This window comes from Triturus cristatus, chromosome 12 (genome assembly GCF_964204655.1).
Source record: "Triturus cristatus chromosome 12, aTriCri1.1, whole genome shotgun sequence".
Classification (NCBI taxonomy): Eukaryota; Metazoa; Chordata; class Amphibia; order Caudata; family Salamandridae; genus Triturus; species Triturus cristatus.
In genome coordinates, this window is record NC_140595.1 from 104,754,978 (window position 1) to 104,782,386 (window position 27,409).

General features: G+C 45.5%; 1 long non-coding RNA gene and 1 pseudogene across 1 annotated transcript in view; both read right to left on the reverse strand.

Annotated features, from left to right (window-relative positions):
* The window catches only part of LOC146772755 (uncharacterized), a 92,962-nt gene extending 76,941 nt beyond the window's left edge, over positions 1-16,021 (reverse strand). Inside the window, exon 1 of the long non-coding RNA XR_014971901.1 lies at positions 15,920-16,021. This is a non-coding gene — a long non-coding RNA (uncharacterized LOC146772755). The remainder of the gene's footprint in view (positions 1-15,919) is intronic.
* A 105-nt stretch (positions 16,022-16,126) lies between these two features.
* LOC146772757 (uncharacterized) lies at positions 16,127-20,341 on the reverse strand (annotated as a pseudogene).
* Positions 20,342-27,409: the final 7,068 nt, after the last annotated feature.

Below are 27,409 nucleotides of genomic sequence, written 5' to 3' on the forward strand. Positions count from 1 at the left end.
AATAACCCTGAGCTAATTAATTAAGTTAGGGTTAGGACCTACTCTAACAGGTGGCACATCCTTAGATACCCAAAGTTATAACTCTTGATGACCACCCTCAGCAATATTTTTGCCCCCCCATCCCTCTGAAAAATAAATCAACTACAAAGTATCATCCCCTTGGAACACCCAAAAGCTAGCTGACTTGCATCTTCTCTGTAGACAACTAGAGCAAAGATGGCAGAAAGAATACAACTCAGACGAGTTAACCCAGTTCAAAGTGACCCGAAAGCCTATCACAAACAAATTTTAGTTGAAAAAAACCATATTATACGTATCTACTAACGATAGCAGAATCAGATCAAAAAACTATTTTTTAAATTGTGAAATCATTCACTCATCATAAAATATTGGAACAGGACATCCCCCCTCACAAACTTTATGTGACAATTTTGTCACCTTCTTTGAACAAAAAGTTCAAAAGTTGCAAATAGATTTTAATAAGGTATATACCCCCCCCCCCCCCCATAGACACACCATCAGTGCCCCATAAGGCTGGTCCCAATCTTCAAACTTTCCATACCATCAGCTTAGATCAGTCACTCCAAGCCATTCTTATCCTGCAAGTCCGGATCTTCCTTTGACGCATGCCCTCCGGAAGTGTTACATGCTGGCATTAATATTGTTAATCCGGTTGTCAATTACATAATTAGTTCCTCCCTGCTAACTGCAGAAGTTCCCACTGATTGGAAAACTGCTGCTGTAAAACTCCTTCAAATAAAGCAACTAGCGGACCCCAACACTCCTACCAACCTTCGGCCCATCTCCTTGCTAGCCTGCCTAAGTAAGATCACGGAAAAACTGGTCAATAGCCAATTATCACCGACCGAATCATTCCACTGAATCCGCAAATCCGCACTGCTAGAAATTACAGAGACCCTCAAATTTGCTTTGGACGCTGGGAAAAGTGCAGTACTGATTCTATTAGATCTATCAGCTGCATTACCCCCAGGTCCCTCCGTCCTCGACACCGTCATGGACAAGTGAGATGTAACTATCTCACTGACAGAAAAAAAGAACGAAGAAATGCTGGACCTACCTTTCCCCCTCCCACTGAGAGTACATAAGGAGTACAGGTCCCAGCATTCCTCCTGTTCTTTTTTCTGTCATCCTGACGCGTGTGTGGACGCAGCAGGAGCGGGGGCGCTCCTGCCTTGTTACTGGACTTACTTGGTGGCTGCTGGTTCTTTCCTGGTGCCGGCGGCCCTTCGTGGATGGCCTCTCCCTCCCTGCCGGGCTTGGGGGGAGTGGCGCGGGCTTCTTCGGTTCTTTTAGCCGCGTGGCGGAGTAATACCGCGTTGGCTGTGTCATGGCCCGATGGCCGCCCCTCCTGGCCTGCCGGGCTTGCTGGGGGGCGCGGCCGAGTTGCTGCTCGCGATTGGTTGCAGCTCCTTCCTCTTCCGGGTTTCGTCTTGCCTGACTTCCGGTTTTGGTTCGTGGGGACGGAAGTCAGGCGCCTCGAGGTTCCCGGCTGGGGGAGGCTCGTTAAAATGAGCCGAATGGGTGAGTACCGCATAGCGGTTGGTTTCTATTGCGTTTTTGCTGTGTTTGGTGTATTTCTCTGCGATGGGGAAGCGTTCAAGAAAACGTCATCACCGGGAGAGGTCTTCATCTTCCTCTTCCTCTACTGCTTCCAGGTCTCCCTCCCCTGTCAGGTCCGGGCGCCGTGGTGCTGGTGGCGATGCGCATATTAAGCGCTTGATCAGGGAGACCTTGACCGAGATGGGTGATGTTGGGTCCCGTCGCAGGTGCCCTGCTCCTGTTTCTTCGGACTCTAGTGGCGATGAGTCTGCGTGGTTAGGAGATGGCGATTTGAAGGGCAAATATGTGGACCAAGACGCTATGCCCGGTATATTGAAGCATGTTAAAGAGAACATGGGGTTCCCTGACGAGGACGCACCTAGTACCTCTAGGGGCCCTTTGTTGAGGCAATTTCAGAGTGCTGCCACAGTTGATGTTCCTGTGCATCCCTTCATTAAAGATGTTTTGAAGCGCGAGTGGGCTGATCCTGATCGCATTTTGATTCCGCGATTCATGGCTCGGCTTTATCCTCTGCAGGATATGGCTTCTGATCTACCGGATTCTATTCCTATAGACTCCTTTGTGGCTAGTTAGGTGGGGCGCACTTCCCTTGCTGAGGACGCTGTGCTGAAAGATCCTGTTGACAAGAAAGCGGATGTTGCGCTCCGTAAAGTGTATTCTGGTTCCCACTTGGCCTTGGGGGCTGGCATATATGGGACTTATGTTTCGCAGTCCCTGCTGTCTGACCTGAAGTCCCTCTATCAATCTATGGACAATTCCACGGACTGTTCGGGTTTACTGGAGCAGATCGGGCGCCAGGTGGAGCTTCTGTCTGATGTCTCCTTTGACGTTGTGCGTGCTTCTGCTCTGTCCGGAGGGGCTTGTGTGGCTGCACGTCGCAGTCTTGTCCTTAAGGACTGGAAAACTGACTCTGCGCAGAAGGCTTGCGCGTTGAGGTTGCCTTTTCAGGGTACTATGTTTTTTGGGGGGGAGTTGGAGACCAAATTGCACAAGCTCTTTAAGGAGAAAAAGCATGCTTCTTCTTTTAAAGTCTCTGCTTCTGCTCCTGTCCCTTCTAAATCCAAATCTTTCTTTTTGCCCTGCATCTCGTAGACAGTTTGTGAGGGGCCAGGGTAGGTTTGCTTCTGGTCGTGGTCGGAACCGTAAGGCTAAGTCCCCTCCGCCTGCCAAGCCGCGTTCCTGACTCTTTGGCGGTGGTTCCCGGGTTGTTGGTTGGAGGGCGGCTGCGCTTCTTCCTGGATGCCTGGGTTTAGTCTTTGTCCGATGTCTGGGTGTTAGAGATAATTCGCCAAGGTTATGTTCTGGAGTTTACGGTTCCTCCTCCAGACTCCGGTGTTCGACCGACTCCTTGGCCTTCGAGTCGTGTGAAGCGGTCTCATCTTTCTCACGGGATTCTGGAACTTCTTCGAAAGGGTGCCATTCAGGAGGTTCCTCCTTCAGAGGAAGGGGTGGGCTTTTATTCCCTTATCTTTCTGGTTCCCAAAAACACGGGGGGTTTCCGCTTGGTTTTGGATCTGCGGGTTATGAACAAGTGGGTGACAAGGATTCCGTTTCGCATGGAGACTTTGCAAAGGGTGATTCCCTTGTTGCTTCCGGGTCACTTCATGTGTACCCTGGATCTTCAGGATGCATATTACCATGTGGCGATCCATCCGAGGTCCCGCAGGTTTCTGCGGTTTTGTGTAAAGGGGCATCATTATCAATTCATGGTGTTGCCCTTCGGTCTTCGGTCGGCGCCAAGGGTATTTACGAAGGTGGTGGCTCCTTTGGTTGCGTGGCTTCATCTCCAAGGGGTGATGGTATACCCGTACTTGGACGAGTGGTTGGTCCATGCTCCCTCTCGGGTTCTGTTGTTGGAGGCCCGGGAGGTGGTGTGCTCGGCGTTGCGGGCCCATGGTTTCCTGATCAACTTGCCCAAATGTCAGCTGACGCCGTCTCAGGACATGGTATTCATTGGGGCCCGCTTCCGGTCGGATCTGAACCGTGTGTTCCTCCCCGAGTCTCGGGTTGTGACGTTGGTGTCCCTTGCCAGGCGTTTCAGGGTCGGGGGTGCCTTTCCAGTGTGCCTTTGGTTGCGTTTTATGGGTCTGATGGCAGCGACTGTTTTTACGGTGGCCTGGGCGCGTTTTCATCTGCGTCCCCTTTGGGTGTACCTCCTGTCTCTCTGGGATCCCCTGTCCCGCGATTTGGAGGTTCTGGTTCCTGTGTCTCTGGTGGTCCTCCCAGTTCTTCTATGGTGGTCTCTGCGGGGTCATCTGTCGTTGGGTCTGCCCCTGCAGTCTTCTCCTTCTCTGGTCTTGACGACGGATGCCAGCGCCTTGGGTTGGGGTGCGACCTTGGGGTCTCGCTCCCTTCAGGGTCGTTGGTCCCTCCTGGAGAGTCGCAGGTCATCCAACTGGAGAGAGCTCACGGCGGTGTCCTGGGATGTGATGGGTTTTCGGGGCCTGCTGCTCGACCGGAATGTGTTGGTGCGGTCCGACAATATGGTGACGGTGGCTTATCTGAATCATCAAGGGGGCATTCCTTTAATGCGGTGGTGGTCCCCCTGTTTTGTTGGGTGGAGGGGCATCTGCTGTCTCTGACGGCGGTTCATCTTCGGGGAGTGGACAACTGTGTGGCGGATGTCCTGAGTCGGTGCTTTCCGGATTCTCTGGAGTTGTCTCTCACCCCGGTTGCGTTTCGGCTTGTGTGCGGGAGGTTTGGGCGTCCCTTTCTGGACCTCTTTGCCTCCCGGCACAATGCTCAGCTCCCCCGTTTTTGCTCCCGGTTTCTGCAGGAGGGTTGCTGGGGGGTGGACGCGCTGTCACTGCCTTGGCCGTCGCGTCTCCTCTATGCCTTTCCCCCTCTGGCTCTGGTTCCCAGATTTCTGGCCCATCTGTGTCAGGAAGATCGGGAGGTGGTGGCGGTCCTGCCGTTTTGGCCTCGGAGGTCCTGGTTTCCGACGGTCCGTCTTTTGGCGGTTCAGGGTCCCTGGTTTCTTCCCCTGTCTCTGTCTCCCCTGCGGTCTTCCCCGTCCCTGTCTCTTCTCCGGTTGCGGTTGTCGGTATGGAGGTTGAGAGGCAGGGTTGGAGACGGCGCGGTTTCCCGGAACATTTTGCGGTGGCTCTTCAGCGTTTCCGGCGGCCTTCTACCCTCAAGGCTTATGATCGTCATTGGGGTAATTTTGATCGTTGGTGTTCGGCGTTGGGCGTCACCCCTTTGTTCTGTTCCTTGCAGGTTGTCCTTCAATTTTTGTGGGAGGGTTTTGAGAAGGGTTTGGCTGTGTCTACTCTGCGTGCCCAGTGGGCCGCTGTTCGGGCTTTTCGTTCCCCGTGGGGGAATCTTTCGGATATTGAGGACTTGGTCTCTCGTCTTCTTCGCAATTTTACTGTTTCTCGGCCTGTACCTCGTCCTTCTTTTCCCCTGTGGGATTTGCCTTTGGTCCTTTGGGTTTTGATCGGTCCTCCTTTTGAGCCTTTGGATGAGGTGGATTTGAAATTTCTCACTCTCAAGGTGGTTTTTCTGGTGGCTGTCACCTCTGCTCGTCGTCTTGGGGAGTTCGGGGCCTTGATGGCGCGTGCTCCGTTTCTATCCTTCACGGAGGGTGGGGTGGTGCTCCGCCTTGATTCTTCTTTTGTGCCGAAGGTTTCTTCACAGTTTCACAGGTGCCAGGAGTTGGTGTTGCCCGCCCTGGGCTCTGTTTTGGATTCTCCTGGTGGTCCCCAGTGGTCTTTGTTGGATGTGTGCAGGGCTTTGCGCATTTATCTTGACTGCACGGCGGTGTTTCGCAAGTCAGACTCCCTTTTTGTCTCCTTTGGGGCGGCTTCGCTTGGGGGTAAGGCTTCTTCTGTGTCGATCGGCCGTTGGCTGAAGCAAGTCATTTTCTTGGCCTACTCTCTGTCTGGGTCTCCTCCTCCTTTGGGGGTGCAGGGTCGTTCTACGAGAGGGGTGGCTGCGTCTTGGGCGGAGGTTCAGGGTGTTCCTCTCTCTGAGATTTCTAGAGCTGCCACGTGGGCCTCTTCTAATACTTTCATCCGGCATTATCGCCTCCTCAATCTGTTGGGGGATGATGGAGGTTTTGCATTGGGGGTGTTGAGCTCTGTCCGCTCCTGATGTTTTTTTCTGCTTTATTTCCAATAAAACTCTGGGTTTGTTTGCTATCCTGGTGGTTTGTTGTTTACTGGTATGAATGCCGGTGTTTGCTTTGGTATTTCTCACTTGTCCATGACAGTGTCGAGAACGGAGGGACCTGGGGGTAATGTCCTATTACTTACCGGTAATCTTCATTACTCCGGGTCCCGTAGTCCTCTACACCGTCATGACTTCCCTCCCTCCCTCCCTGTCTGCCGGCCTTCATTGGGGCTTGGTATTTCAGGAGGAATGCTGGGACCTGTACTCCTTATGTACTCCCAGTGGGAGGGGGAAGGGTAGGTCCAGCATTCCTTCGTTCTTTTTTCTGTCAGTGAGATAGTTACATCTCACTTGTCCATGACGGTGTCGAGGACTACGGGACCCGGAGTAATGAAGATTACCGGTAAGTAATAGGACATTTGACACCATCTTCCACGACATTTTAGTACATCGTATCAAGACTTGCTGTATTGCCCACCTGCCTTGGCCTGGCTAAGGTCTTTCATTACCAACCATAGGCAAGTGGTTATTCTTGGTCACTATTGGTCAACTGAAAAACCACTGAAATCTGGCGTTCCGCAGGGATCCGGCCTCAGCCCGGTTCTGTTCAATATATATAAGGCCACCTTATCGGATTGATATCCTCCTTCAACATTGAAACCACCTCATATGCTGATGATACTCGTTGATCTTAGTGCCTGACAAGAATTCCACTATTGCAGAAGAACAGTTTCAATTATGTCTTACAGAAGGTATGCGCTGGATACAACTTAATCATCTTAAATGTAACACTGAAAAAACTGAGATCATGCTACTAGGAAAGGCCAATCCTTTTACCCCTAGCTAATGGTGGTCCAAACACATCCCCCACCGCCGGACACGGTGGATGTGGTAAAGAATCTAGGAGTAAAATTTGATACATCACTTTCCTTTCGGCCACAAGCTCTAACGGTGGCTGGGAAGTGTTTCCAGTTGATTAAAACCTTTAAAAAGTTATTTAACTTGCTACCGGACACGGCAAGAAAAACAGTGGCCATAGCCCTTGTCACCTCAAGACTGGACTATTGCAATAGCCTGTATTTGGGGACCAATAAGACAATTCTAAAATAAACTGCAGGCAGTTCAACATGCTGCAGCACGTCTGGTGCTAAAACCACCTCCTCGATCTCCTGCTTCAGCAGCCCTCAAGACTCTACATTGGCTGCCAATTCATAAAAGAATATTATTGAACATCTTGCTTATCACTTTCAGAGTTATGGTGTTGTGTTGTACCTTTGATACAGCGTGTTGGTTTGGTATTGCTGTTAGCTCTACGTATGTGGAAATTCTTGTAGATCAATCGTCCTGCAAAGCAGCCTATCCTTCAGGGGACATTATAGAAATATTGGCTTACATGTGACCATGATGGAACCAGCTGGGGAGCAGAGATTTTTAATCATTTAAGATCTATTGGTTTGTGTGTGTGTATTATATGCAGTTTTGCAGCATGAATCTTTTCTGGATTCACGATGCTGCCCATTATTTGAGAGCAGTACCTGTCCTTAAAATGGTGCCCGTGACTCAGATCTTAGCACATTCAATCAGTGATATGGCCCGGAAACATTGACCAGAGTCTTCATACCCTTCGCGCCTGAGTGATCTTTGACCAGCTGAGGAATGACGAGTTCCGTAGAGATGGAGGTTTGAGGCAGGTGGTGCCTCCTTGGAACACCGGGACTGGTGCGGCGGATGGACCTTTGACGATGCCCCCTGGGCGGAAACCTTATATGTTATACTGACTGCGGTGCCCGAGCAACATGTCCGATGCCCGGTGGAGCTGTTTAGGCAGCTATAGAGGAGATTGGCCTTGGTTTCACCCCTTGACCGTCACCTACCCAGCCGGACATTGTTGTTCCTTGTCTCTCCGTTGCAATTTCTTTCCCTCCCCCACCTCCTCCCTCCTTGATCCTGTAGCTGCCTCCCCTTCCAGCCCTGCCTGACTTTATCTGTTTTTTTTTATTTTCCCTACTCCCTTGTCTCAATCCCTCCCCCACCCACCCTTATACCCCAAGTGTCTCGTATCTGTTTTATTTTATGATTTGGTAACTGATGTAACTCTGTTCAACTGTTCTCATGTAAAGCGCTCTGATACTTCCGGGTCTAGCTAGTGCTATATAAAACTCTTCAAATAAATAAAAACAAATAAGAGTGACCATCGCATCAGGTCCCAAATACTTAGCAGCCAGGTTCACTCCTTACGTCACTTCCCGTCTGCTCAGGTCTTCATCAGCAAACCTTTTAAAACCTCCTGCTTTTAGGTTGAAAGCAAAAAGTGGAAAATCTGTAGCTGTTCGTGGGGCAAAAGCCTGGAAGCTGCTTCCTGGCCATCTGATACTCACACACTCAGAATTCGCCTTTAGGAAATCACTAAAAACTTGGATCACTGGACTCCCTGTGCCTCTCGCTTATATGATCCCTGCATTGTTCCGCAGCAGCCTTGAGTATTTTTTTCCCTTCCGCCCAGCACCAAGATGCCCCTTTTGGAGCGATACTCGCACTTTAAATATTTTATACATACATACATACATATTGTACTTAGCCAGCTTCAGATAGGCTGAAGCTGCTGTGGCATGGGAAACAACCTTTACAACGCAGTCATTACATAGCACTACATTTATAAAGCAGTCATTACAACGCAATATCCTTTACATCGCATGACATTACAACGCAGCCATTACATTGCATCTCACTACAACGCATATCACTACAACGCATATCACTACAACGCATACCATTACAACGCATACCCTTACAACGCATAGTTTTTACCCTTACACTATCCAACACTTACCCTACTGTTGCACTCACTGGAGTGAGAATAGTAATTTTAACCCCTACACTATCCAACACTTACCCTACTGTTTCACTCACTGGAGTTAGAATAGTAATTATTACCCCTACACTATCCAACACTTACCCTACTGTTGCCCTCACTGGAGTGGGAATAGTAATTTTTACCCCTACACTATCCAACACTTACCTTAAGTGCAATGTAATGGTATGGTATGCGTTGTAATGATATAATGCGATGTAATGGAATGCGTTGTAAATGTAGTTTCTAAAAATGCGTTGTGATGGCATGCGATGTAAAATCATGCGTTGTAATGGATGTTGCGATGTAAAAACTGCATTGTAAATGTTTGTGTTGTAACATCATACAACTCCCACTCCATTCCTGTGGCATACTTGCATTCCAGGGAGGACATAGGGGCATTCCAAGATTTGAATAAGGCGGCTCATTTGTAAGCTGTGCCTGCTGTGAATGCAGTTTGGGGTTCTTATCTCTAAGCAAATAAATCATCGTGAAGGGGTGAGTGATGACTACGTCTACAACAATTTTGCAGAGGATCTGATATGCCAGGCATCAGATTCTGCTCAGAGATTTAGGAACCACTGAATGGGACTCACAGGGATTTTGGAGGAGTCATAATATATACTGGAGGACTCATGTGACAAGCTCACAATGAGAAAGAAGGGGAGGAGATTTTGGAACATGCAGTTTAAAACCATTTAAGCTGTGATTTAGGCTGCAAGTAAACTAATCTGAGCCATATACTTATCACCTAAAGAACGTAACAGCAACTCTGGCAGTCTAGGAATGAGGAAGAACAGACACCAGGTACAAGCCGCTGCCAGGGCCGGACTGGGAACCAAAACCAGCCCTGACAAACTGTTCGGCTGGCCCTCCTAGGGGAGGCAGAGGGGGTGCGGCCGAGCTGTTTGCAAGGGCCGGTTTCGGACGATTTTGTTACGGGGGCTGATATTGCAGGCCCCGGTAACAAAAACAGCCCCCAGGGGGCCCAAAATCATCCGTCACCCTGACAGCCCACCAGGGAAATGCCCGGTGCCCCCCACGGCCAGTCCGGCCCTGGCCTCTGCACAATAAATGTAAACTATTTTTGGGACCAGTATTACTTTTGCTGAGCCCAGGTCATTAACGGGCCAGCGAAGGTCCTGTTTTAAATGAGCGCGTGGCCCCTATCTGTGTTTGCGCACGGCTGACAAACATCGCAACGGACACATTCTGAAGGAGCGTGAGACCTGTGTATGTGCGCATGGCTTACATGCATCCCAGCCTACATAGCACCTTCACTGTTCCACCACACTTGCAGCATCTCACATGAGTGTGAGTGCGCAGCAGCCACCGCGCGCAACGGCAACCTCAAAAGGCAGCGGACGCCTGTGTTAGCTGAAAGGAACAGGCACGTTCACTCAGAGCACCAGAAAAAGTGAAGTGTTGCATGGCGCATCAAGGATTTGCCACTTTCGTGTTCAAGTTACGTTATTGGCGACAGTGGGCAAAACAACTAGACTGCCACCTCTTCATTTAAATTAAAAAATCACCCTCACTCAAAATTGTCACTCATGCTATTTGTGCTGCCATCTACAGAAACAAAAGGGAAACACAAGTAAAATAACAATACAAATTTAATTATACACAGTAAGAATTGTTTTGAAATGAATGCAACGAATGCCATGGCAATGCCACCACCATTCTGAATGATACCAGGGGACCCACCTATAGAATGGGAAGAGCGGAGCAACTGTTTTGAAAACTCCTTGGTGACCCTCGATGGCAGTAGATTTTCAGCTTTACGAAAGAAGGGGTTATTGTTGGGCTCTTTAACCAAAGAAGGCCACCATGTTTTTAAGTATCTTCCAATGATAAGTGAGGAGGTGGAAGATGGATATAAAAGCGCTGTCTTGAGATTGCAAACAGATTTGAAAAGCAAGTGAGTATAGTAATGCATCAGCACAAGATTAATAGTCAGCAACTGCGTCCAACAGAATCCATAGATGAGTTTGTGGCCAGATTGTAGGAGTTGTCTGCGAAGTGCCAGTCTCGACACGTGACTGAAGAAATGATAACGGATCAATTGATTGTTCAATGTAATAGTAAAAAAATATTAGAAAGATTGTGGACCGCTAGTAATCCTACTTTGAAGGATGCCATAGACATTGCTAAAGCGGTAGAGGAATCAGAGAAGTGCATGCGACAGGAGAAGGGCTCGGAAGTGGCCGTGATGCGGGATGACAATGACTTGGTCAATGTTGTAAAAAACAAATCCCGTTACATGGGTGGTACCTCCACTAGGGAGACACACAGCAAGAGGATCCTCATTCTCAAATGGATCAGGGAAGACTACAGCTCAGGTTTGTCGCAGGAATGGCAGTATTTTCCACTTAGCAAACTCTAAAAATTGTTTTGTGCAGGGTAAAGATGGCCGCAAGTGCAGTAACCAGGGACATTTTGCACGCATGTGTAAAGCAGGCAAAAGAAAATAGTGCTGGTGGATGAAGAAGAACCGGAACACAGAGTGCTAATAATTAAGGGAGAAGGATCAAATGAAAGCAATGATCTTGGAAGGAAGTGAAATCAACCCAAAGCTGAATTTGAGATAAATGGGAAAACACTGTTGTTGCTGATAGACACAGGATCTTTGTACACTATAATATCAAAGAAAATGTATGATGCCACATGGTCAAGGGGGAAATTGTTTTCCACAGATGTTGTTTTGAAAGGATACCAAGGAGCAGATATAGGAGAGATGGGTTTCATAAGAGCATTGATCAAATTTGCAGGACGGCAGACACCAGGAAAATTGTACATTGCTCCTGATGGTCCTCCGATTCTAGGATGGTCCCATCAATGTGATCTGCATATTAAGGTGGATCCCAGAGCTGGAAACTAGGTTATGGTTAATGATGAAACTGGCTTAACTCCTTCAGTGCCACGCCCTTTCCCCGCCCTGTGCCGGCCGTTGCATTAGCGGGCGGGGTTCATGACGAGCTGGTCTCGTCATGGGCACAGCGCAACCGCGGCCCATGACGAGACCAGCTCGTCACGGGCACTGAAGAGGTTAAAGGGCATTGTAACTCAATGTACGTGTCTTTGAAAACAGGTTGGGAGAAGCAAAAGACTATGTGCATGAAACCAAATTTAAAAACAATTCAGTCCCTGGATGATAGAAGCAGTGAATGTGACTTAATAGCTTGCACCGGGAATTATCGCCAAGAAATTGGATGTCTCACTTAGGTTTTGTGTGAATTTGCACAGTCTGAATGAGAATGTGATAATGGATAATTTCCCATTGTCCAACATAAATAACATAATCCTGATGCTGTCAGGGGGAAGACACTTCTCGAAACTTGACTTGAGAAGCGCTTATCAACGAGTAAAGCTCCATTCACACTCCAAACATTTAACATTGTTTATAACATCTGAAGGTTCCAGTTTTGCAGACTTCCTTTTGCTTATGCTCAGCAGCAAGTGTATTTCAGCGGTTGATAACTCAGGTACTATCAGGTCTTGATAAGGTCGCATTTTTTCAGCATGACATTCTTGTGTTTGAGAAAGATGAGGAAGAACACAATAAAACTGTGGGAGAGGTATGCTCAAACCTGGGTGAGGCAGGTTTAACCTTGCATAAGGAAAAGTGTGTGTTTAGTATGCAGGAGGTGGAGTATTTGGTTTACCTTATCACCAGAGAAGGAATAAGACCTAAACACAACTTGGTAAGTGCAATTGTGAATGGCAAAGTTACCAGTGACTGAGATAAACTGAGGTCCTTTATGGGCCCTTGTGGAGTATTACTCTAAATTTCTGTAGAACTTTGCTCACAAAATAGAGCTGTTGAGAATAGTGTTACGGAAGGGCAGGAGGTTCAAATGGGGAGAACCGCAGCAAGCAGCCTTCTCATTGGTTAAAGACTAGGATAGCCCAGACAGTAGATTTGGTATCATTTTAATCGGGTTTAAAGACGATAGTCACTGTGGATACAAGTGCAGTGGGTGTAGGAGCAGTATTAGCACAGATGCATGGTAAGGTGGAAAAAACAGAGCTTGCTTTACGCTCTTTGACGGACCCTGAAAGGAATTATTATGTCATACAGAGTGAGGCATTGGCAGCTGCTTGGGCAACTACATATTTCCGAGTGTTCTTGTGGAGAAATTTGTGTTCGTATTAAGGACAGATCACAAACCACTTCTCAAAGTCTTAAGAACCTGGTGGCATAAAAAACTGTTCAGGAAGACAAGCAAGATTGGCAGTGAAATTATAAGAATATGATTGTAGAGTAGAATATTTATCTGGATGCTGGATGAAGAAGTAGAGTAGCCGATTGTTTCTCTGAACACTCTGAATTGGCAACTGAAGAAGTAGTGGCTAAATTAGATTATGCTACTGAAGGATTAGGAAGTTCTGCATAAAATAAAGACTGGATCACAGCAATGGAGCGAGATGTGAAACTCTCAAGAGTGTTGTGAGATTGGTGACAGGAATGGTGAGGAGAGAGTACTATATAAAAAGGGTAAAAGTCATATCTCAAAATCATAGATGAATTGTCAGTTCACGATGAGTTGTTGCTGATGAGGGGGGAAAGGTTTGTGCCACTGGAAGCAATTAGAGCCACATTAATTAGATTGGTTAATGAGGGACATTTATGTCAGTCATTGACCATCAGGAGGGTCAAAGAGAAGTTTTTGTGGCCAGTCATGGACAATCAAATTAAAGAATGGGTGGAAAAATGTGAGATTTGCAAGCAGTCTGAAAAAAGGCTGCAAGTGGGTGTTGGTAAATTGGAAAACCGACATGTATCGGAAGCTGAATATGTCTGGGAGAGAATATGTTTGGATTTTAATGCTCCGTTCAATTGTTTTCCTGATCATGAAAAATGTGCTGGTGTGTTGGTGGATGTGGAGTCAAAATCGGTGGAGGTATTTTTTATGACGTTTATCACCACAGAGGCAACCATTGATGTTTTAAGTGAGGTGTTCAAGAGGGATGGCATACCTGCAATAATACCTACAGACAATGGAACACAACTGATTTTACAGGAAACAGCTAATTTCTTTGGAAAACGTGGGGTAAGGCATGCATGCACTTCTCTCTACAATCCCCAAGGAAATAGACTATGCGAGAGGGTAACAAAATGGTAAAAGGAACTATGCAATTAGCATGTACTGCTGGTATCCAAGTGCAGGATGCCATTAAAAAATATGTTATTGGCTTATCATTCTACTGTGAATGTCAGTACAGGCAAAAGTTATTTTGAAATGATGCAGGACAGACAACCTGGCACCAAGTTGGTGACCACCTGGATGCTTGAAAGTATCTCAGGGAAAAACAGAATTGCTTAGAAAAGGGTGGACAGAGGAGATTCATTCAGGTGGGAGACTTGGTCAAAGTTAAGCTGGGTGGAATTGGCAGGGATTTGTCAAAATCTTGCGGTCCATTTAAGGTCAAATCTATTGGTGGAAATTGGGTTGAGTTGGGCAATGGACAAACATGTAATCTTAGAAGGGTGACTTTGTATCTTTGTATCAGAGACAAGGGGGTGTGGTAAGGAATTCTCATGATGAAGCAAGTTCATGTTCTCCTCATTTACTTATGAATGACAAGGAATTTACAGGCTCTGAAGTAAATACAGAGGGTCATGTGTGGGAGAGAGGAGATGAGCCAGGAAATGTAGTACAAATAGAAAGAGAAATGAGGACGAGGAGAGTTCCAGGGTATTTGGGGGACTATGTGTAGAGTTAGGAGTGGGGTTGCATGCATAAATGTGATGTTTTATCTTTGCATGTATGGAACATTTTATCTTTGATATCTTATGAGTATAGATGGATGGATGGATAGATGGATGGATGGATGGATGGATAGATGGATAGATAGATATGTTGTATCATCTGTTTTGTGTTTCCATGCATCTATAGTGTTTGCTTTGTCTCCCCATGTTTTATGTGTGTGTGTGTGTGTGTGGGTGTGTGTTGTTACATGACAATGTTGCATCGGTTTGGTTGTGTTGACATGTATATATCCTTGTTTTTCAGATTGGCCATTGGCATTGATGTTCTAGTTTTTTATAGTAAGAAGTAAAGTTAAATTGTATTACTGTTCTTATTATGTTCTACGGAAAGGGGATGTGTCATATTGTACTTGGCCAGCTTCAGCTAGGCCCAAGCTGCTGTGACATACTTGCATTCCAGGATGACATAGCGGCATTCCAAGATTTGAATAAGGCAGCTCATGTGTAAGTTGTGCCTGACATGAATGCAGTTTGGGGTTCTTATCTCTGAGCATATAAATCATCTTGAAGACAACCCTGCGTTGAATGATGATTATGTCTAGACTCTAACCCGTAGACAAGGGGCCCATTTTACTTCCTTGCACCTACAGTGCTCATGGCATCCTTGCTAGAGCACAGTCAGGCACAGTGGCGCGCCCCTTCCACTCATCCATTTAAATATAATCATTGCTGTGGGGTCCTGCAACAAATCCACTGGACATAGCGATGGATGACGTCACTTCCCGTTTAGAATCCGGAAGCTCCCAGCCAGCATGTTGTTTCCCATGTGGTATATGTATTATTGGTTATACTGAAGCAAGAGCCTTTCCAATATTTAAAAGCTGAATTAATTGCATTTGTTAAAGGTCCTTAAAATGCCAGCTAGTTTTACATGAACTACAAAAGCTAGCGAAGAGCTGGCTCTCTTACTGGCATCACATGTCATAGTCCAACCACTGTTTACAAAGTGAAGTGTTTTTCTGACTGAAAAGAAATTTAGAAACTCCGTGTGATGGTGACACTTTTTCATTGGCACCCCCTGTTGGATGCAGATTTGGGACTTGACTGATGCTTATTATTTCCACTGTTAATTAGATCCAGAGTTCCATAACTCTGATAAACACATCTAACAAGAATCATAAATGAAGCAATTGTTGACAATCATCGCTGCCAAATGATCCCTCATGGGCTTCTAAAGCGTTTTCTAAAGTCACCCTTTCCCTGAATGTTTACTGCTCCCTATTGCAAAGAAACATGTTCTGTTAGAAACGTTTCTGAAATAAATATATTCAGTGAAAACAAATCATGAACACTGTGCCTCTGCCCTGACAGCGTGCCAGACCAAGAAGAAAACAACATTCTTGACAATGTGCCAGGGAGCTTTGGTGGGGAACAGGTCGTACATCATAATCATATAAACCCTTAAATCACTCTGTAGTAGACAGGTGGATTTCTAAGGACACTCTTTTTTTCTAATATGCAGAGCTCATTTTTATAAACATGTTTATATCAGCCCAGATGTATTCCAGAAGCTTGCTGAAAATAAATAAATATAAATAAGTTCAAGGCCTGCGGACTGGCTAAACACATAATACTGACACTCTTCTACATAGACTGTTACTTACTTAGCGTCCTAGCGCTCCTGGGGTATGAGCCTTCAACCAGGACTCTCCAGCCATCTCTGCCTGCGTCTTTTCTTGCAGTCTGACTTCAGGTGTAACCCGTCTCCTTGCAGTCCGCTTCAATGCCAGGTGTTTCTTTGCCTTGCTCTTTTCCTTTTCCCTTGAGGGTTCCAGGTTAGGGCTTGCTTGGTGGTGTTTGTTGTGGGCCTGCTAAGGGTGTGACCTACCAAGCACCAGCATCTTTTCATGATTTCTGTATGAGCTGGGAGTTGGAATGTCGGCTGCCATTGGTTGTTGTTGCTGATTGTGTTTGGTGAGCAGGTTTGGATGATTTTCCTCAGAAAGGTGTTGATAAAGGCCTGGACTTTGTTTGTGTTGGTCACTGTTATCGTCCAATTTCAGCTCCTTACAAAGGACTGTTTTTATGTTGGTGTAAAAAAGCATGATTTTGGTTTGCAGCGTTGGGTCCTTGGAGCACCAGATCTTCTTTAGCTGAGTGAAGGCAGCCCTTGCTTTGCCTATTCTTGCCTTGATGTCGGTGTCTGTGCCGCCCTACTTGTCTATGACACTGCCCAGGAAGGTGAAGGCCTCAACCTCTCCCAGTGCATCGCCTACAAGAGTCACTGCACTTGTGCTGGTCGTGTTCACCTTCAGGATCTTGGTTTTTCCCCTGTGGATGTTGAGGCCAAGTTGTGCTGATGTGGCTGCCACGTGGTTGGTCTTCTCTTGCATCTGCAGATGGGTATGGAAGGGTGGGGCCAGGTCATTGACAAAGGTCAGTTTGCGAGCTATGTCCAAGCTGTCCACTGGATCCCATTTCTTCTCCTTGCTGTGGATGTCTTCATGTACAGTCTATGACTAGCAGGAAGAGAAAAGGCAAGAGCACACAACTCTGGCGGACTCCGGTCCTCACTGGGAAAACTTCTGTGAGTTGTCCTCCATGGACTATCTTGCAGGTCATTGCCTCATAAGAGTTCCTGATGATTCTTACAATTTTATCTGGCACACCATAATGGCGGAGAAGCTTCCAAAGGGTCTCTCTGTCCACGCTGTTGAATACTTTCTCATAGTCGATGAAGTTGACATAGATGGGGGAGATCCATTCCAACCACTGCTCGGTGATGATGTGCTGTGTAGCAATCTGGTCTGTGCAAGATCTACCTTTGCAGAAGCCTGCTTGCTGGCACCGCAACTGAACATCGACATGTTGCTTCATTCTGTTATGGATAACTCTATTGAACGCATTTTGCCTGGGGTTGGTAGAAGACTTATCCTTCTGCAGTTTGCGCAGTGTCTCAGGTCACCTTTCTTGTGGATCTTGATGAGATATCCCTCCTTCCAGTCTGATGGCACCTTTTCCTCTTCCCAGATCCTTCCAAACATGGAGTAGAGCATTTCTACTGATGTTTCATTGTCTGTCTTCGGTGCCTCTGCAGGAATGTTATCAGGTTTGCTACCTTCCCATTTCTCAGATGTTTGACGGCTTGCTGTATTTCCTCCTTGATTGGTCTGCTGCAGTGGATTGGCAAGTCCTTTTCAGCTGGCTGTATGTCTGGTGGAGACTTCGGCAAAGGCTAGTTCAGCATTTCTTCAAAGTGCTCCACCCATCTTCATTGCTGGCCTTCGTTATCCATTGTAGTCTTCCCATCTTCATCTTTAACAGGTCTTTCTTGCTTCCTGAATCTGACGGAGAGTTTCCTTGTTATGTTGTAGAGTAGCTTCAAGTTTCCATGGCTTGCTGCTTCCTGGTCTTCTGTAGTAAGACCATCGATGACTCTTCACCTGTCTGCTCTTAACCCTCACTTTGCTTTCTTGTTAATTTTGGTGAATTCGCCTGGAGCTTTAGCTTTTCTGCTGTGTTCGGCTGGTGTTGACTGCAGCTTCCTTTTCCTTACTCTCTTGGATTTTGTGGAGAGTCTCGGTGGAGATCCATTCTTTATGTTGGTGTGTCTTGGGACTCAGTACTTCCTCGTAGGTTGATGTCACTGTTTCTTTGATCTTCTCCACTGACTTTCTACTTAGTCTCTGATGTCCTCCAGTACTTGCAGGGCTTTAAACTTGTTACAGAGGGTGACTGACTATTCACTCTTTTGTACATCTTTGACGAGGGTGGTGGAATATCACTGGCATTGGTTTGTCTGCTCCATCCATGTTTTCTTCAGTTTTAGCTTTAACCTGGCCACAACTAGGTGATGGTCTGACACCACGTCCTCTCCTCTCATTACTCTCACATCCTGCAGGGACCTCCAGAACATCTTGGCAATGCAGGCATGGTTGATCTGATTCTCTGTTGAAAGGTGCCGTGTCCTATATCATGCTACTGTGCAAGCCACTGTGTCTGGCTTATAATGTGTCACGTGTCTCCATCATTTGGTGTCCACATCACTTATAGATGTCTCAGTGTTTCAATATATGCCCCGGAGCACTGAGTGCTCTCTTCTGCCAAATATGCCCAGAGCAAAGAGTGCTCTAGCTATTATCAGTGAGATATGCCCCTGAGTGCTTGTGTTAAAGCTTTTATATCTGTTATTGTTACCTTGTTTAGTTTTCTTAGTTTTCACGATATGAGCACTGGATGTTCCTTTGTTTAGTGCTGCCTCTGTAATTATAGACTGCACAGATCTCCTGAGATCACAGCATTCTCGGTGTCCATATTGGATGTGGCTGGGTGCGGTCATGGGCTAGCAGTCTTTTTAAGCCGTGCCCAAACAATAGAACGTGCTTTGTCTACAGTCACTGAAGCCGCTTGAGGCAGAAGGTGGCAACACACAACTTACCTGACATCCTGGAACTCAGGCCTCCGCTGCAGAGTCAAAAGAATCACTGCTAAGTCACAGGACCTGAATCTGAACCTGCAAAGTGAAAGGGACAACAAGTTAAAATCAGGTATCGTGTATGCACGCATGACGCTAAAGCAAAAATAAACACAAGCCAAGCCGGACATAGGAATTGCTTATACTTGTGTCTGAGAATAATCAGAGCAATTAGAGTTAGAAGAGACTATTGTTACTTTAGCGATTAGCCCTACTTCTGAGACTAATTTATTCAAGACTAATGCGTCATTTGTTACTAAATATCTTCGTGGATTATTTCGCCGAGCAGGTGATTTCATGCGCAATACTGTCCGAAAGGAGCTTTGAAGCACAGAAACTCCCCAGGAATGTCCACAGGTTAATACAGAAGATATTAGGTGACTGGTGATGGTATTCACGTATTTCATGGGAATAATGAATGTCTATGTATCAAGATTGGGAGTTTAACATACCATTGTATCTCCTTCTACAGATGTTGTACTAAACCATACAAAAGGCTAGGGATACTCCAACCTTCAGTGAGAAGTATCACCGTTCCTTTGAGCGCACAGAGCACTTCTGAAGAGCCCAGTTGATCGCAGGTACTTACCTTTCATATTGTTGAGCACACACCAGGGCTAGGAGGACACGCTCCCACAGGAAGAGCAGGATTTCATAAGCCTTCTGTTGTGTCTCCTAAATACATACAATGACAAAACACATGTGAATTGTGCCTGCATATTAGCCCCACAATAGGATCTCCTCCCTCAGTCCCATCTGACTTCCTTGCTGTTCTTCTCACGAGTAAGAGGAATGGCCACGGGGTTGATCCACATGATTGACACGGGGCACATCGAACATCCTAAGGTAGGTTCATTTCATCTCTGCAGGGCCATGTTGTGGACTTTAGAGGTAGGTTCACATCACCTGAGAAATGGTCTGGAGACACCCATATTGTCTTGTGGATTATTTTTTGTGGTAATGTACTACTGCCTAGCAGCAGACTGTTCAGGGCAGAGTGATCTGCGAGTCTTTCACCGTTCTCATTTACGTCACCAAGGCCATGGTTGCCCATGACTTTTTCGGACCCAGTGTTGTCGCTTCCAATCTTGGCATTGAGGTCCCCTATCAGTATGGCGATGCCTCTCTCAAGGCATTTCTCCGAGATGGACGGGAGTCTGTTGTACAACTGTTTTATTTTCTCTTCTTTGCTGTCATTTGTAGCTGCATAGCACTGAATAATATTCATATTGATTCTCTTCTACTTTATGCGGAAGGTCATTGTGATGAATCTAAGACCCTGGGCTTCCCACACAGTCAGAGCTCTGTTGTCTGCTGGTGATAGCATCAGGGCTGCTCCCTGAGTACATGGGGCATTCTATTCTTTGTTTCCAGAATACAGCAGCATTCCTACTGGAGTCAGTCTTTTCTGTCCGGACTGTGTTCATCTGGTCTCACTGATGCCAAACAGGGAAAGCTTGTATTTTTTCATTTCTGCTGCCACTTGGGCTGTCTTGCCTGTCTTATACATGATCCTCACGTTCCATGTCCCGATGCTGTTGGTCTTGGTTGAAAGCAGATGGATCGGCTTTGTGGCTTCCAGGGATATCTGACTTTCGACCCAAAGCGTCATAGCTCTCCGTGAAGGAGATTCCTCTCTCACCAATTCCAGGATGACTCTTGGTCCTTTGGTTGACGTTTCTGTAGCTAGGAGTTTTTTTTACATGGTGTGGTAGCTAACCCCATGCATAACCCTCCTATATTCGCAGCTGGGCTTGGAACTGGCCATGGTGGAGTTGTAGCCTGTTACACTGGGTTTTTAGGTCAGTCCCAAGTATTGTACAAACAGGAGTTACTAATGTCAGATTCTTTCAGTCTATGAACGATGAAGGTTTGAGTGAACTAAGTGAGTGCTGACCAATGGTGTAGCTAGTGTGTCTTGGGCCTAGTGCAAGGCAAAAAATGGGCCACCTGGCCGCTGTTTGACTTTTGAAATATAGCAATGACCAGGGTTCAGTGAACCACTCAGCCCATGGTCTCCAGTGCCTCTGCACCCACTGCGCCAATGAAACACAGCCCTGATGCTGACCCTGAGACCTACACGTTGCTTTCATGTGTGTATATATGCTCGGCAGAAACGTATTGAACCTGAAGCAAAGGGTCACTTTATGAGTTTTGGTGCTATTTATCGCACCTGGTAAATAATGATACCCTTGGGTTTGCTAATTATCCAGTATGATAAATAGCACCTATTACGAGTTTATGGGGAATAACATGCAGATTTTGGTGATTATGCACCAAGCCTCGCATGGCCCGATAAATACCATTCACATTCGCCCTGTTTAGGACCTGATAATGAGTTTAGGAGCTGTTTTGCGCACCTAATAAAAAACAAAACCATGGGGTAAGTTATTTATTGGGTGTGATAAATAACACCTATTACGAGTTTGAGCGGAATACCATGCAGATTTGGGTGTTTAACGCACTGAAATCTGGATGATTTGGTAAATAACATACATATTTCCCCTGTTAAGTTTCGGCATGTATGATCTATTAAAATGTATTAACGGTTGAAGTATTTAATGCATCCGATAATTATCGGTTGCATTAAATACCTTTTATTTCGTAATTCCGATCTGTGCTTAAACAGAGGTTTACCAACGAGTCGGAATATACCGACCTACTCGTAATTAGGCCCTAAATGTGCACTTTCTGTCAGAACTCACTTTCACTTCCCCAAATGACAACATAAATACATAGCTGGTCACTTAAGAAAATGGGCAAAAAATAAAGTTTAAAGGCCCCTATTACATGTTGGCCAGAGTGTTATCTCCGGGGAAAATGGGGTTGGGTGGCATCCATGGACTGCCCAGTGTCTCCAGGCATTGAATTATTAGATCTACCACTTCCGGTATTGATCATTCAGTGCCTCAAACCACCAACTCAGACTTGCAAGGAGAGCTGCAGGAGCAGTAAGCACTGGCTGTGTGTGCCCCCCACCTGCCCAAATGCTTCAGCATGATGAAGTAGAAAGGGTTCCCACACTTGAAAAAGTATCTAAACTTCCCGACCACCCCCCCACCTCTCCAGTGCACCACAGCCGACATGAGCCCATGAGAAACCCCCTCCCCTACATATTTGCCATCTCCTCCAGACACATGTGAAATGTGGCCCTAGTATCCCACAGTCCACACGTTATTCCCCATTCCTGGTGAAATAATGTGCATTCCTCAAAACAGGTGCTGAGATACTGGATAGATTGGAAGATTCCGGCCCACAGTATCCGGCAATCGATGTCCAGAGAGCTCATAATGGGGCCCTTGATGGTAAATAAACCTACTTCATTTTAATAAGACTGTCCATTTCTTGAATAGTGATGTGGGAATGCGCTTCCCCCATGGACCACTAACCTCAAGGTATAACGTTGGATCCCGGACACAGAAGGATTTGCTCCTTGGTCTTTTCATCAATATTCCAAACCCAAGAACTAGATGTCTGTCACCCCTGCCCCTTTCCCTGGTCCAGGATCCTATGTGATTAACAGAATATTGACTTCCTCAAAAAAATGTAGTCCCGCATCAATAAATGCCAACATCCAAAGGGGTTGCTCTTATTTTATTGTTTAAAAGAAAAGTTCCTCCCCTTCCAGTCACATGAGACCACTCAAGGATCCTGACAGTCCCTAAGGGGAAATAAACTTGAGTCGATTTTTAAGGTAACTTCCAAACAGTCTAAACACTTTGAGGGCCACAAGCCATGGGCACATCCAGCAATCTGTGGATTAGAAAGAAATCTACCAGTCCCCAATACCTTCCATTTGCAGGTCTGATAAAGTCCATTCTGAGTGTCTTTGTTCTCAAGAAAGCCCATTATCAGGAGCTCCCGTGAGCCTTTGCGTGAAGAATACACAACATGGCCCAAGTGTGTCTTGCTACATGGGCCTGCCCCTTGTTTAACCTTATGTGCTTATGTGTCAGTAGAGCAATAAATCACACCGTTGAAGCAAGCCAAGGACTGCTTATGTCATCATTGTCTAAAGTGCTCTTTTCCTGTTCTCTGAGGCTTGAAGGAAAAGGCACTTTGAGCAAAAAAACAACTCTACCTAAGTGCTTTTGTAAAATCCCATATGGCCGTTGCCCGCTTGGCCAAGGCCCAAGTAGTCAAATGATTCTTCAGAGGAAAGGAGAACCGGAACTCCTCAGGCGCTCCCAGATGTTGCTAGTGAACTCTCACCAGCCAGGCCTCCTCGTCCAGCAGCTGTGTTAATGCATTAAAAAACTAACTGCAAAAACAATCCACTTAACTTTAGCTGCTGGAGCCGGGAAGGAGAACTCAAGGGCCTGATTTAGACCCATCCGACGGGTTACTCCATCACAACGGTGACAGATATCCCGTCTGCAGAAATATAAACCCCATCCCCAGAGATCTAAATAGGCCATATGTCTTTTTGACTAATATTTGTGGCCACGAAGACTGCGATTGCAGGCTTTGCAATCACAATTCGATCAAAGGCACATTGCATTTCACAAAAGTCTTGCCTGTCCTAATGTCCACTTTGGAATCCATTACAAATCGTAAGAAAAAGTGTTAGAAAAAGAAGGCATGAAATCGACGCCCCTTTCTTTTGATTGACAATGGAATGGATCAATGGTTGGAGGCTGTAGTAGACTGGAGAATATACACCTGAAAGGGGGGAAATCACTTGAAAAGGATCCGCTGTTCTTGAGGGAAAGCTTCCTCTGGGAATATGGGCTCTGGGCACTGATGAAAGCAGATTGGGGATTGCAACATATTTATCCAGCGTCTTTCACCTCATGCCAATTTTTTTGTTATATGATTACACTACTTTTCTCCTCAAATGGACGCCACAGATTTGTTGGAAAAACAAGCAGGATTGATGTTTGTGCAACGCGCACCCCTGATCTGCCTGCCATGTGAACGCCAAGTATATTGTTGTTTGTCAGTGAGTGTTGATTGCACGATGGTCCATCAGCTACAACTAGTTTATGATAAAAGCTCACCATTGAGTCTCTGCCAATCGATACATTACTCCGTACATTGAAAGAAGTTCATAACTATTAGCTTTTCCCAGACAATTTCACTGTTCATGAAAGTATTTCCAATGTTACATTTCCATATGTTTCTGTGGAATGTATGACGTTACAACGCATACATTTACAACACATCCCTTTACAACGCAGTTTTACATCACAGCATCCTTTACAACGCATACATTTACAGCGCATACCACTACAACACATTTTTTTAAACTACATTTACAATGCATTCCATTACATCGTATTATACCTTTACAACGCATACCATTACAACGCATACCATTACATTGCATTTTAGGTGAGTGTTGGATAGTGTAGGGGTAAAAATTACTATTCTAACTCCAGGGGGGGCAACAGTAGGGTAAGTGTTGGATAGGGCAGGGGTAAAAATTACTATTCTAACTCCAGGGGGTGCAAAAGTAGGGTAAGTGTTGGATAGTGTAGGGGTACTATGTATTGCAATGGTATGCGTTGTAATGACATACGATGTAATGCCTGCGTTGTAGTGTCATGCGTTTTAGTAACATGCAATGTAATGGATGTGTTGTAGTGACATGCGTTGTAAAGGATGTTGCGATGTAATGACTGCGTTGTAAATGTAGTGCGATGTAATGACTGCGTTGTAAAGGTTGTTTCCCGTTTCTGTGTGTTGACTTCTGCAGTGTTCCTAACGTGCATCTGTTCTCCTGGCCTTATTTGCCCTGTGTACTTTCTGCATTTTCAAAATGTATCCTGCTGTTTTACATTTCCTGATACTCTGATGGTTGGATTTTTAATGTATTTCCTCTGGATTTGTGTTTGCCAAGGCTCTCTAAATCCTGGCATTTTTGTATATGTTCATTTCAAGTACATTACCCTTCTGTACGGACAGTTTACTCCTCTTGTCCCTCTCATTTTTTATAGGAATCTCAAAGGTCTGCAATGAAATGTTTTGAATTTTATCCCCAAGCTAGAAGGCCATTAGTCTGGACGTATACAGTTTTGTATTTACCCAGTTTCTTCAGTCAATTACCGACCAATTATTCTCTTGCTCTTAGGTCATGCCAACATTTACATAATTAAAGGTCCATTGTTTGGATCATTTTGTTTTTATAATTTATATATTGGTGTTACATTCTACCTGGCGAAGTCAAAAACTTCAGTTTCTAACTTATAATTTAATGTTGTATTAAATGCAACAGGAGGTCACCAGCCTCTCAAGACTGCCGTCTCAATATTTTTAATGCATGCTAACTTTAATTTGTTAATTCTTTTCATTAATTCATCCACTCATCTTTAAAAATCGTGTACTTTTCCAGTATTTGTCTGTAATTCTTTTTTTGCTATTATATATTTATCTTTAAGGTATTGAAGAAGTCAGTATTCCCCAAACAGTATTTTTGGAGGTCGATATAGAAAAGTCTATAATGTCGTAGAAGAGCTCCTAAACCACACTTTTACTTACACTAACATTAAATCTATCCCTAATGCTACCCAGACCCAAAGGCAAACACTGCCACTGACCTGCAACCCTATCAGTGACACTTATACTAACACTCATCTTTTAACTAGCCGTCTGTTCTAATTCACACCACATATCCTAGTCACAAACCCCGTTCTATAATTAAAACTCAATCCCTTTTCAAAACTTTTAAAAGGTTTTTCATTTAAAAGTGTCCTTTTTCAAATGTATATTTTTGGACTTTGGCCTTTCAAACTTACATTTTCAAATTTTGCACCCAATACTAAGCGACTGGGTTTCAGAGCCATGTTACATGACGTTTTAAATACCATAGGAGCTCAGGCGTTTTCCTATGATTTAGTTCATTTAGCTTCTCTTTTATTTATTTATGTTCATATCAGTTTAATACGGATTATCTTGACATCTTCTTGCTCTCAAGCTTGTCAATGCTGCTGTAAATCCTCCTGATGTTGCTTGCCTGGTCCCGTGATTCATTTATATTTTCATTCCACAATTTTATCTTTCTTCGCTGCTATTACCACATACTTGCAGTATTTTACATTCTACTTCCCATTTTAAACAATGCCCCTGTTCTGCACCCACTGTTGATCAGGACTGTGGTTTTTGGTTGAAATATGGGGAATACCTTTATTTTATTTACTTTATTTCGATTAGCAAAAGCAATCATAAAAGTACAATAAAAACATCAATAAATTCATGACCAATATTGTGAATTTCAATTATTAATACAATCCTTTCTAAATGATAACTTATTTTTTAAACAAATACATAAAAAAAATATAATCATATACAACGTGCGTCTAACACTGTGACACATTCAACACAAACAATACTATAAGAAGTAGAAAGGGAAAATTATAATTTAATTTAATTAATAGAATAATGTAAATACAAATTTAAAAACATTTACCTTGAAATTTAATAATCCAGTTACTTGTATTGCAGATGTCTTATCCATTGTTAATGTGGTATTATAAGGAGAATAGGAGTTAGGAAATGTGCTTTACTAATCCTTTTTTATTTAAAATTAAAACTTAATGAAACTCTTTATTGCTTTCCAATGGGAGATTTATGCCCTGATAGTGGAGATCTGCACAAACAGGCAGAAAATTAAACAATAATAACGATTCAGTCATAAATTCCATTGTAGAAGTTTCCACTTAATTTATTGAAATGGAGATTCGTCAGTCTACATTTAGGTCCCGATTAGGATCCTGGAGAAACCGGGTACGAACCGTCGGACGGAGGCTTTTCTCCGTCCGACTCGTACCCGGTTGTAAAACTTTACAAACATGCAAGTACGATTCGCACGGAAACACTATTTCCGTATGATTCGTACAAAACACCAACCGAGGAAAATAAACATACAAATGACATCCGGAAAAGCGCCGACGTGACGTCGGGACGTATGCAGCCTGCGTTCCACGAACCAGGAAATACGATTCGCACCGACGTCATCCCGCACGGAGCATATTTTCCGGCAGCCAAAAACTGCCGGGAAATCAGGACGACGCGCACAAGGAGCACCTGTACGCGACGGACAGACATGGACCCGAACCTACGTGTCATCCCGGCCCTCATAGCAGTCGACCTCCTCTACAGGTACCGACGCAGACGCCGCAGAAGGTCAGAACAACACCCAGGGGCAAAGGGGGGGGGGGGCAGGGGCAGGACACAAAACCCCCACCCAAGTCACACAGCACACATGCCCTGGACATACCTGACCTCCAGGCCCTGGTCACTTCGAGGGGGTGGGGGCGTGTCCAGCAACGCCAGCGTCCGCCACAACGGAAGTGGGCGACAACGCGAACCGGCAACACAACAATACAGGTATGTACCGTACCCACGCCTTAAGAGCGTGGGTACGAGTCGTACCACGCCCACACCCACGTCACCCCAACAATGGCGGTACAGCCCGTACCCATGTGCCAAAGGCCTGGGTACGGGCCGCACAAGCATTCCACAGCGTGGGCACGGGTACGTACGGACCGTACCCTCACCCGCGTATGTATGGAGCGTACCCCCACCCCAACAGTGTATGTACGGACCGTACCCCCACCCGCGTATGTATGGAGTGTACCCCCACCCGCGTATATATGGAGCGTACCCCCACCCCAACAGTGTACGTATGGACCGTACCCTCACCCGCGTATGTATGGAGCGTACCCCCACCCCAACAGTG